General features: G+C 44.8%; 1 long non-coding RNA gene across 2 annotated transcripts; it reads left to right on the top strand.

Annotated features, from left to right (window-relative positions):
* The first annotated feature begins 410 nt into the window (after window positions 1-410).
* LOC108537937 (uncharacterized) lies at window positions 411-4,994 on the top strand. Of its 2 annotated transcripts, none has more exons than XR_001887957.1 (3): window positions 411-720; window positions 4,341-4,433; window positions 4,772-4,994. It is a non-coding gene; the product is annotated as an uncharacterized LOC108537937 (long non-coding RNA). The 2 variants fall into 2 exon arrangements; XR_001887958.1 differs by lacking the exon at window positions 411-720 and adding an exon at window positions 2,232-2,271.
* Window positions 4,995-11,300: the final 6,306 nt, after the last annotated feature.

Here is an 11,300-nt window from a genome sequence, read left to right as displayed (position 1 = left end):
TGGCCTTATCTGCAAATGGCATGCAGCACACAGCTCTAAAATAGCAATGAGACAAGGCGAGTGCAAAAGGAAATGCTCCCAGTGTGCCCATCATCATTTTTCTTGCTAGATGGAGGGTATTGGAGTCTATTCCTCATCTCAGAGGTGGGCAAACTGTGGAAATCAAATCAGTGGGTAACACCAGGGATGTAGGTTAGTGGAAGCCAGCTGCCTCTCAGAGAGGCAATTATGTAATAATTATAATATTGTTATGTAACAGTTATAATGGTAACTTCCAGACCACTTCTTCTGAGACAGACATCATGCCAAGTGCCTTATGCACCATCCCAATGAATACTCAGAACAACTTTATGAGGCAGGTACCATTATTATTCACATTTCACACATGGATGGCAAAACTGAGGCTCAAAGGTCCTAAGTGTCTTATCCAGGACTACAGAGCTAATGAGGACAGCTGACTAATGAGCAAATGAAGACGGTCCTCTTGTCTCCTAGTCAGTATCAAAGGAATATCAAAGGAATCTGGTCTGAGAAGGCCCAAAAGAAGAGCTGCCTTTTTTTGAGCATGTGCTAACACTTTGAGGAGAGGCCGCTGTTTGGTTGCACACGGCAGCCCTGTGAGGAAGGAGTGCTTATCATCCTCATGGAACGAATGAAATGGGTTCAGTAGATGAGTGGGGAGCAATAAGCTTAATGGGCTGGATGGAATCAAGAGGGTAGGTAAGTCTGGGAAGTCTGTGAGTCACCTACAAAGGGTTGGCAGGTTGCTTTCAAGGTTTCCATGTTTCACCGATCACTCTTCTATTTAATATTCAACTAGTTATAGTCTGAACCTCTCCCTCTCCACTGGACCACACCAGTGGGTGGCATCTTCAACTTCCTTCCCCTGTTTTAGTGCCACTCCCTGAAGAATGCTTACTGCTTTGTCCAAATCCCTTCAGGTGACTTTTTTATCGTGTTCAGACACTGGGGTTTTGCTTATCCTGCTTTGCCTCAAATTGAACATTCGAGAGCATCTAATGCACAACACCGAAGTTGGCACTTTGGTCAGCTTCCCAAAGCTGACAGCGAGTTCTATCCCTGAGTGGGGCATGAGGGCCAGGCCCACCTTTTTATACAATACTAGGGCAAGTGATGGTGCCCTTGGCTGACACTGTTTGAATGCAGCAGCCCCAGTGAAAGTGCCTATCTCTCACATTACCACACACACACCAGCACTAAGTATTAACATCTTCAACAAGTGAAAAAATTGATTGCTTTTAAATTTGCATTGCAAAACAAATCTTTTACACTGCAAAGCACAAGACAAGTTCAAGTCCAGCATATAACATTAGTTAGAGGGCACACAATCTACATAATGACAATGCTTAGGGTTGTCAGGAGAAAAACCATAAAGGTGACCTTTATTAAGTACTTGGTAAGTACCAGGTACTCTGATAAACACTTTATACACTTTAATGACTACCCTGTGAGATAGCTATTGTTACTGTCTTCTTTACAGACAAGGAAGCAGAGGTATAGAGAAACAAAATAATTTAACTTGCTCCAGGACTTAGTAAATCAGTAACAGAGCCAAGACTACCACACTAAGGCAGTGGAGCATCCAAGAGGGACATGTTTGGTGGTACCTTAGTCCCTCCTCTGTCAACCACTCTGATGTGATTCAGGCATATTATGTCCTCCAAGCCTCTGCTACTCATCGTTAAAGTGTTGGAGACTCACCTGGTTGCTGTGAAGACCAAATGGGAAGGGGAGGAGGGAAGAGATAAAAGGAGAGAAAAAGAAGAGACAGGGAGAGGGAAGTGGAGGGGAAGGAAGGTCAACGACCTCGATTAACAGTAGCATAAGCTGTAAAAACATCCAACACTCTGACTATTTCCACCAAAGACACTTCTTCACTAAGTTCTGGGCAAGCCAGGCCACTGACTATGGATGGGGAACCTAAACCTGGTCACTTCCCATCCTGGGCACCCTCTCTGCAAAAAGAACAGAGTTGATTATTCCCAAAGAGTCCCTAGAGCTAAAGAATGTGTCATAATGGGGGCCCTAGCCAAGTGGAGTGACTCATGCCTATAATCCCAGCACTTTGGGAGGCTGAAGCAGGGGGATTGCTTGACCCCAGGAGTTTGAGAACAGCCTAGGCAACATAGTGAGACCTCATCTCTACTAAATTTTTTAAATTAGCTGAGCATGGTGGCATGCACCTGTAGTCCCAGCTACTCAGGAGGCCAACACAGAAGGATTGCTGGAGTCCAGGAGTTCGAGGTTGCGGTGAGCTATGATTGCATATGATTGCACCATTGCATTTCAGCCTGGGCAAAAGAGTAAGACCTTGACTCTAAAAAAAAAAAAAAAAAAAAAAAGGTGAGGGGCCCTACTGTCTTGACTCAGGCCTTCTCTTCCCATCACCCGCCAAGCAGCAGATGGGCCAGTAGCTGCCAGCGACACCTGCAGGCGGCGGGAAGCCCTGCAGCTGCTCAGTATGAAGGCTCAGGACTCCGCGTGTTATTAATACTTCATTGAGTTGAGGGAAGGTCTTTGATTTTCTTTAAATCAAAAGTCTGGGGGAGAATTTCTGTTTGTTAAACAATCTCATGCATCAAGAAGTATAACTCCCAGGAATTTCCATCCTGCTACCGGTTTCGTGAAATGCAGCAAGGAATGTTGTACTGTTCTCTCATACACACATTCAAGACTGATCTAAATTTCAGATGCAGCAAGCAGTGGCCTTGGTTTCATTTTTTAAGGGTAGTATGAAGGTATTCCATGTCCCTCAACAAAATCTTCTCTCTCCTAAGCCTGTTGAGAAAGATTTACTTGCTATTATCAATTCATTTCTTTGGACTAAGCTCTGGCCTCTTTTTGAAGAGCATTTTAAAATGCAAACTTTGTGATAGAGATAATCCATCAAGTCTCTATCACATAGTATAAAGGACCATCAGGCTTCTCATTTTAATTATTCACTCTATAAATCTGGGGAAAACACCTCAACTCTCTTTGACTCTGTTTTCTCAGCTGTGAAGTGGGAATAATGGTGACCGTAAAGATTAGCTGATACAGCCCACATTAAGGGCACAATGCCTGACACAGTCAACATGGAAGCGATGGAAGGCATGGTGGTGGGCGTCATAGTAGCAGCAGCAGGAGAGGAGTTATTGTTGTCCACACCAGAAGTGATGAGGAGAAGTAAGACCAGTCAGTACCTGGAAGGGAAAAGGAGTGCTAAAAGGAAAGAAGATAGAAGACAAAAGTCACCAACTGGGCCATTTTACTGAGCGCTGATCCTGGTGACCACATGGCAAACACAGACAACCAGGACGTCTGCCACCAACTCAGCAGGAGTTAAGTTCCAGGCACCTCAGCTCAGACACTGAATTCATTCCCTCTGAATCCTCATAAGAACTCCATGAAGTAGGTTCTACTTACAGTCATCATTTACAGTTGAGAAAACTGAGCCTCAGAGAGTTAGGGCAACTTGCCTTAAAGGCATACAGCAAGGAGGCAACAGAACCAGGATCCAAACCATCTCTCTGACCCCAAAGCCTAAATGGCAGACTCAGAACCACTGCCCTAGGAACCACAGGCAACATCAAGCAGCTTCATTTCTGCCTATTCCCTGGCCCAGGAGGCTGCAGCGACAGGGTGGGGTGGGGGGTGGCTGTGGGGGTACAGTGCACGTAGCTCTTTTCAGAGTCTGGGGATTATAACCTTGCAGCAAGCAGACAAGCCCTGGCCCAGGCAGGGCTAGATCTGAAGCCCTGCTATCTGCTTCATTTCATCAGGCTGCTGGCGGCTGAGCACAGGAAATTAAAAGCAACTCGTAGATCATAGAGCGTGGCACCCAGTGATCTCAGACAGAATCCATCCCCTTCCCTCCCACTTCTCCTTGTGCAAGAGCATGGCTTTTAGCAGTCAGTTGCTGAATTTGTGCAGGGAGTCAGGCTGCCCTAGTCGCCAGGGCCCTGGAGGCAAACAAGGAGGCCCTGCCCTCAGAGGGCTCGGAGTCTCGGGAGGTAGTCTCTTTACAGTGGGGGTGTGTGCAGGGGGGTGTGTGTGTGTGCACGCACATGCACACACGCGTGTGTGCGTGTGTGCATGTGTTCTGGAAGAAGACACAGGAAACAGTGGTGGCCTCTGAGGGGCAAACTGGGGTCAGAGGCAAAGGAACGCCCAACTTTTCCATTTATATCAATTTGTGTGCTTGAACTTTTTACTGTGTGTTTATGTTAACTATTTTTACAAACAATACATCTTTTAATGATGAAATAAAATACGGGTCTACATAGAGGATAGACTCCTAACCGACGGAGAAGTGCAAGATTAGAAACGATTTCTTTCAGGTGATACTCTTGAGTTCTAAAGAACAAAATCAAGAGGTAACGAAGAAAGAAGAGGGAACTTCAGGTAGAGGGAGCTCAAGCAAAGGCTTGGAGGTATGGGGGCGCCAGGGCAGTAGCTTGGTGTATGGGAAAGGGCCTAGCACTGGAAGATAAAGGATTGGACTCTCAGCCCTTCTCCTTCCTCCTTCGTCTGTTAGCGACACACCACAGCACTGCTTAGTTCTAACCATAGACCTATTGTGAAATTAATTGTAGAGGTGGGTAGTCATTTTACCTGCTCCACTCTTGTGTGTCAGCAGCAACATCTCACAGCTGAGGTGCACCATAAGCATGGGCATTTGCTAATTCTGCTTGCCTGGCATCCCTTCCTCTGAGTTTTGGCAAAAGTAGCCCCTTTCCTTCCTCGGTCAAGTCTCCTCTTATTCTCCTAGGTGGTCCTGAGAAGATGGCCCGTCAGTCTCGACACCGTTACTCCATGCTACCCCAGCCAAGGAGGGTGGGGATGTAACCCTGACTCAGGCCATTGAACTTCTCTTCCTAAGGTTTGAACTTGGTGGAAGCCTTCTTAGCATGGCAAACCCCTGGGCCAATTCATCCCCATGGGGTTGCCCTGAAGTGGGGTCTACTTGTTGCTGCTTGTTGGGACCTGACTGTTCAAATTCCCCTTCAGTTCTATGTGCCACCCAGAATCCTCCCAATAGAACCCTTTGTTGGCTTTTTAGCCTATCAATTTCTGTTATTTACTACCAAAGAAGTGTGGTGAGTGCCTTTGTTCTTTGAGAGTCAAATAAAAATATGGTTTTAGTCCCCAACCTACACACGATGAATGACCCTTATCCTTCTGGAGAATTCCTATTATCTCTTGCCTTATTTCACTTGTTTCCAGTGAGTTATTTTATTTTAGTTTCTCGATGGTCTCACTATCCTCTGTGGGCTGTCTTTACCAATAAAACCAAAAAAACAAAAAAAAAAACAAAAAAAACGCAGCAACTTTCTTCAACTTCTCTCTGTTCTACCCCTCCCAAACAAAACCCACTTACACAAGGTGGTGTATGTGTGTGTGTTTGTGTGTGTGTGTGTAGCAGTCTTTGATAAAGAGAGAAAAAGGTTTATAGAACTCACACACACAAAAAAAGTACAATAAAAGTTAGAAAACCCTGTTCTTAAAAAGTTTAACCAATGCAGACTTCAAGTTCTAGTCTCTCTCTGCTAGATCCTCTCTACCTCTGTTTCTTCTCTTTCTTGAACCCCCTTCATCCAAGCTATGTTATGCAAAAATAATAATAATAAAATTCTTTCCCTTGTTATCACTTTGTCTCCTACCAACTTTGCCCTCAGGATTTCAAGGCAGTCTTCTCCCACAAGAGAATTCTAGGGCTGGCCCACTACAATGGTTTCTGCAGACAGAAGATGAGAACAAGGCCAAATGACCAGTTGTGGCATCTTTCAGTCATAAGTTCAATGATTCTGGGCACAGTAAGAATGCCAATCCTTCTTTCTACTTTAATTCACGTTCAATTAGATGGAGCAATAATCTCGGCAAGCCTCTTTCACAGGTGACTTTCATTTCTCTCCAGAAACAAGGAGCCCTCTAAGGGAAGGAAGTCATCGGAATTAGAGCCACAGGCAGCTGAGGACAGGGCCAGGGACCAGCAGAGATTCTGGACAGGGTGACTGTCTGGTTGGCAACTGGGCTCTTCCCCTGCTGAATCTTTCTCTTGCAACTTTGTGTGCATACGCCCGGTCACCACACACTCAGGATCCTGAGGGTGTGAGATCTGCATGGTATTTGCTTTTCATGGCGCCCACCCAAGCAATGATTGGCACTGGATACACACTGGGTCACATGCTTGTAGAATTAGCTTGTAGAATTACCATATCCACTCCCAGAACCCAGAACATATCCACTCCCAGAATTAGCATATGCCTGTAGAATTAGCATATCCACTCCCAGAACTCACATTTCTCACAAATCGTTCATTCAACAAGCCATATTAAATTACTTCTCTGTGCTAAGCAATGGGGACAAAAGCAAAATAAGTCCCCACCCCTGGCCACAAGAGTCTAGGAATCTAGTAAAGGATGGAGAGAAGAAACAGGCAATTATTCAAAGGTAAGATAAGAACTGGGTCATGGATCTGCTCATCAAGTGGCTATTGAGCATTTTCTATGTATTAGGCTTTGTCAGTTACCTGGGATTTGGGGGAAATAAGGCACATCTCTGTTTAAAAAAAGAATGAAAGAAAGAAAAAAAACCTGTGAGTTTGATTGTGCATTGGATGTCTAGAGGACAGGAAAAGTGGACAGGAGAAAATTCCCAAGCACCTAACACAGTGCCAAGCACAAAGAGTCACTCAGTGAATATTTACGGAATGAGAGTTGACTAAAACAAATAATTACAGACATGATACAGACTATGACAGAAGCAAAAGTGGGCTGTGGCTGTTTGGAAATCAGAGAGCATCTTTTAAAAGGGAGATGGCATCTGAACCTTGCCGAGTAGGAATGTTCCAGAAGTAAGAGAGAAGACTAGGGTTTCAGGAACAAGGACCAGCACCTATGAAGGCTCTGAGGCACAGACCACTGTGACCTGTGGAGAAGTGATGAGTGGAGAAGGAGCATGAGTTTGGTGGGGATGGCAGGGAGTGGCCAGTAGATCGGGTTGGAAAAATAAATCTCAGGCTATATCCCTGAGGGATTTATGACATATGAACACTGGAGAAGCAAATGGACAGATGCTGCTCCTCTGTGTCTGCACTTTTGCAGCAAAAAATAGAAGGCATCTCTCACCTACCTGATGACAGAGGAGGTGAGAATGTACGCTTTAGAATCAAGTGGACACTGGGTTCAAATCCCAGCACTGCTACCTTTGAACAGTGAGCTGTTGGGCAAGTAACTGAGCCTCTCTGCACCTCAGTAGTTTCATCTCCAAAACAAGTACCATGATATTCACCCCAGGTGAGTGTTGCAAAGAAATAAATAAGGTAAGGTATGTAAAATTTTGAATAGAGTGCCTGGCTTACAGTGACTATCTTTAAAGCATTTTTTTATTGTTATTACTGTAATAATTATTATTCCTGTCATTCTATTTGGAATAATGTTACTTCTCATCCATCCTTTACTGCCTATTAAAAAAAAGTTAAATTTGAGGCCAATCTTTTCCATATTGGTTATCTCCACAGAGCAAATGCATTTAGAGCCATTACTTGATGGTGAGTGGGGATTACTTAGGTTGGAAGGAACCTCCAAGAGCCTGTGGCCCGACAAACCTCTTCAATTTACCACTGAGGAGCCTGAGGCCCAGGTACCAAAGGCTGGCCCCGACCCCAAAACAGCTTAGAGAGAACTAGGCTAACCCCTAGGCCTTTAGGGCCAGATCCAGACCCTCCAGATACATTTTACTGTCTCCCATTTAACCCTGTTGCCATGTCAACAAGTCCAAGATTAAAATCTACTGCAAATGCCAACCTCTCAAACACACATCAGAGGCCACCTCACCGGGCCTACAGAGGTTGGTTTGTTTTCTTTACACCCTCTTGTAGCATCCACAGGCTGCTGCTCAAGTCTGAGAACACACTCTGCCCTGGAGCCCTCAAAGAGGAGGGGCCCCTCCCAGCCAGTGTCAGCTTACAGTGGGAACAGGGTCTGGGGCATGGCCAGAGCCTGACTGACACCAGAATGTTGTTGCTTCCCCATGCCCTCATCCGCAGCAGAGGCGGTGTCAGGCTGTGGCCAGCCTCACCATAGCAAGGGGCGTGTTTCTCACCAGCAGGCCTGGCCGGGTTGCTTTGGAGTCAGCCCCTTCTCTGTCATTTGCTTCAGGCTCCCACAGTTTCCCAGAACTGCCCCCCCTTGGTCAGGGTCACGGCTCTCCTCTGGAAGAGAAGTTCAAGGGGAGACCCTCGGCAGAAAGGAGCCCAGCTTTTTCTGGAACTCCTCCAGTAGCTCTTCAAACCCCTCACTAAGGGATTTAATGGGAGGACTCAGGCGTCCTGAACAAGCCAAGTGAAGCACTCGTCTGCTATTCCGTTTGTGAGACTCAGAGTGCCTGCCATACCCACAGTCAAATTTAAATAAATATTTAGCAAAAGGGGTTATTTTTTGCACCATGAGGGAAAGAGGTTATTTTCTGCACCAGAAGTTATTATTCTGTACTCACAGCTGGCCAGACTGTGGGTGAGGTTCCTAACCCATAGGTAGCCAAGATGTTGACCCATGTGGGAACCCTGGTCTAGCCAGTAGGACTCTCCTGTGCTGGATTGTACTGACCCACTGAACAAATCAGATTCTCTCTTGTGCCTTACTGTATTCTCCAAATACATATGGGGGCCTTCCATGTGCCAAGCACTATGCTAGGTTCCAGTGATGCAAACGTAGAAGGGGCTCTGTAACCTCAGACCTCTGTGCTCTTAGAAGGAGTTCAATATAGTAATCCATTCCTTGTTAGCAACTTAGACTAACTGTTGGGATTTTGTTGTAACATATACACAACTCTCATTTATAATGTAACAGTTACTTTAAATAAACTGATGCATTTATCAGGACCCTCGAATTCAAGGAATAGAAACCTAACCCAATCCAGCCTAAAGAAAAATCAGAATTTACTGGCTCATCTCCATAAAGGCCAGGACTAGAGCTGTCCTCAGGAAATCGAATGATGATATTGTCTCTCCCTCTCTCCTTCTTCTCCCATCCCATCTCATGCCATATCTCAGATCTCTGCTTCTCTCCATGCGTTGGACTCATTCTTTCCTCACATAGCAGAGCTTATTCACACGGCAGGAGATGTGGCATGGGCAGCTCCAGGCTTCATCAACCTAGATTAGCAACTCCCAAGGAAACAAAGATTTCTTTCTCCTAGCACTCAGATGTAAAATTCAAGGGAAGAACACCAATAAACCAAACTTAGGTCATGTGGCCATCATGAAGCCAATCACTGTGGCAAGAGGCATGAGATCCCATGATTGGTCAAGCCTTGGTCACATGACACAGCTTACCCACCAGAACCACATGGTGTAAAAGAACAGTTCCCCCAAGGAAGAAGGATGCCTTTCCATGGAAAGGGAGTAGATGCTGAACAGGATGGAGGGGAGGAGGCAGAGAGAGAGATGTCTGTTACGCCAGAAGTAATAAAAGGAAAAACTATTGTTTTCCAAAAGAAAAGGTAGAAAAGGACTTTACCAAAGAGTAATTTTAGGATTGTTTCTAATGGCCAGCTTTATTAGAATACAGAAGACATTGATATGCTTTAAACAATTAATGAGTGGCAATTTTCATACGATATACAGAAGTGGGGAGACAGCACAGAACTAATACAGTGACAGAGGACAAACCAAATATCTTTGAGGGAGGAAGAGAACTCATATGCATTGAACATTTACTGGGTGCAGTACCTTGTTATGAAACTCTGTTGCTATCCTGTGAGGCAGGCACTATTGTTTCCCTCCATTTACAGGAGCAGGAACTCATGCTCAGAGAAGTGTCCAAAAAAAAAAAAAAAAAAAAAAAAAAAAAAAAAAAAAAGCTTCACTGATAGTTCTGTGACTAGTAAGTGTGGAGCTGGGATGTGATTCCAAGTTCTCCTGATTCCAAAGCTCATGCTCTTTCTACAAGTTCGGTCTGCCTTCCAAAGGCAAAATACATCCCAGCTGAAAGGTGGAGGGGTGAACAATGAGTCCCTTCTCTATTTATAGACAGAGAACAAAACCAGGCAGCCCAAAAGGGCAGAAGTGCCAAGAAGAAAAATAGTTTTTCTGGGTCCTTTATGAGGACATTTTTTACTCCCAAAATGGTGCGGGAAAGTAAGATTGCCCATCACGGAGTGCTGCAGCAGCCAGGACAATGCAGCCAAGAAACGACAATGGATTCAGCACCCAGGGGTCATTAGTGGCCTTCAAGAGGCTGCTTCAACAGAGGAGTGTGTCCAGACCTGATATTTAAAGCAGTTTACAGCAAGTAACTGGTCAAGAAATCGAGACTGCTAAAGTAGATCTACTCATTCAAGAATAGCAGTACATATAATGATATCTGCATGTTTTAAAATTACAGGGAAGCGATGAATGAAGAGGAAAGGTTAAAAAAATCAGACTTTAATAAAAATGAGTGCTTATCTTATTTTGCAGATAGAAAAGTGCAAGAAAGACATGCCATTAAAGACAAATAAAAATCCGAATTAACTGGACCAGCTGAGAGTCTGGACTGGGAAACCATGAGTCTGAACCACTACAGGGTTCTTGGGGAGTTGTGTCTTTCCTGACACACTATTTGCCCACCCTTTTCTTTGGGCAACAGATGCCACTCCTGACCACATAGGTTGTCCTATAAATGGTCTGGCCACTTGTGATACTTTATTCCACTGGAAATAGTAGTCAGTTGACCTGATGTGACTCAAACTAAGCCAGCCAGTCTATCTCTCTGGGACTGGTGTATGGGCACTGGAAGAGCAGTCTTCTCTGTCCACTAGATTGTGAAGCTGGAGTCACCCAAGAGAAAGGCACAAGCAGCTCCCACACGTGAGCAACACAGATTAGCAATGACCTGGGCAATGAGGATTTCTCTCTCTTTCTCAGCATCCATACGTAAAATCCGAAGGAAGGATCTTTGGACGTGTGAAGGAAGCCTAGTCATAAGTAGGAAAAAATGAGGCCAGCCCAAAGAAAGATGAAGAGAGAGAGAAAAACAAACAACATCCTTCAAAATTCGGAATCTAGCCAAACCTGCTCCCCATCCTGGACTTCCCCGTTTTTTGGGCCATAATCAAAGAGTCCAGTTGTTCTCATTTTTAGCTGCCATAGACAAGTGAGAACATGTGCTTTTTGCCTTTCTGTATCTGGCTTGTTTCACTTAACATAATGACCTCCAGTTCCATCCATGTTGTTGGAAATGACGGGATCTCATTCTTTTTTACGGGTATATAGTACTCTCTCTCTTTTTTTTTTTTTTTTTTTTTTTTTTTTTTTT

This window comes from Rhinopithecus bieti, unplaced genomic scaffold, assembly GCF_001698545.2.
Source record: "Rhinopithecus bieti isolate Rb0 unplaced genomic scaffold, ASM169854v2 scaffold_15146, whole genome shotgun sequence".
NCBI classification, from domain to species: domain Eukaryota; kingdom Metazoa; phylum Chordata; class Mammalia; order Primates; family Cercopithecidae; genus Rhinopithecus; species Rhinopithecus bieti.
The sequence above is the reverse complement of the archived record's forward strand: the minus strand, read 5'-3'. Positions and strand labels throughout refer to the sequence as shown.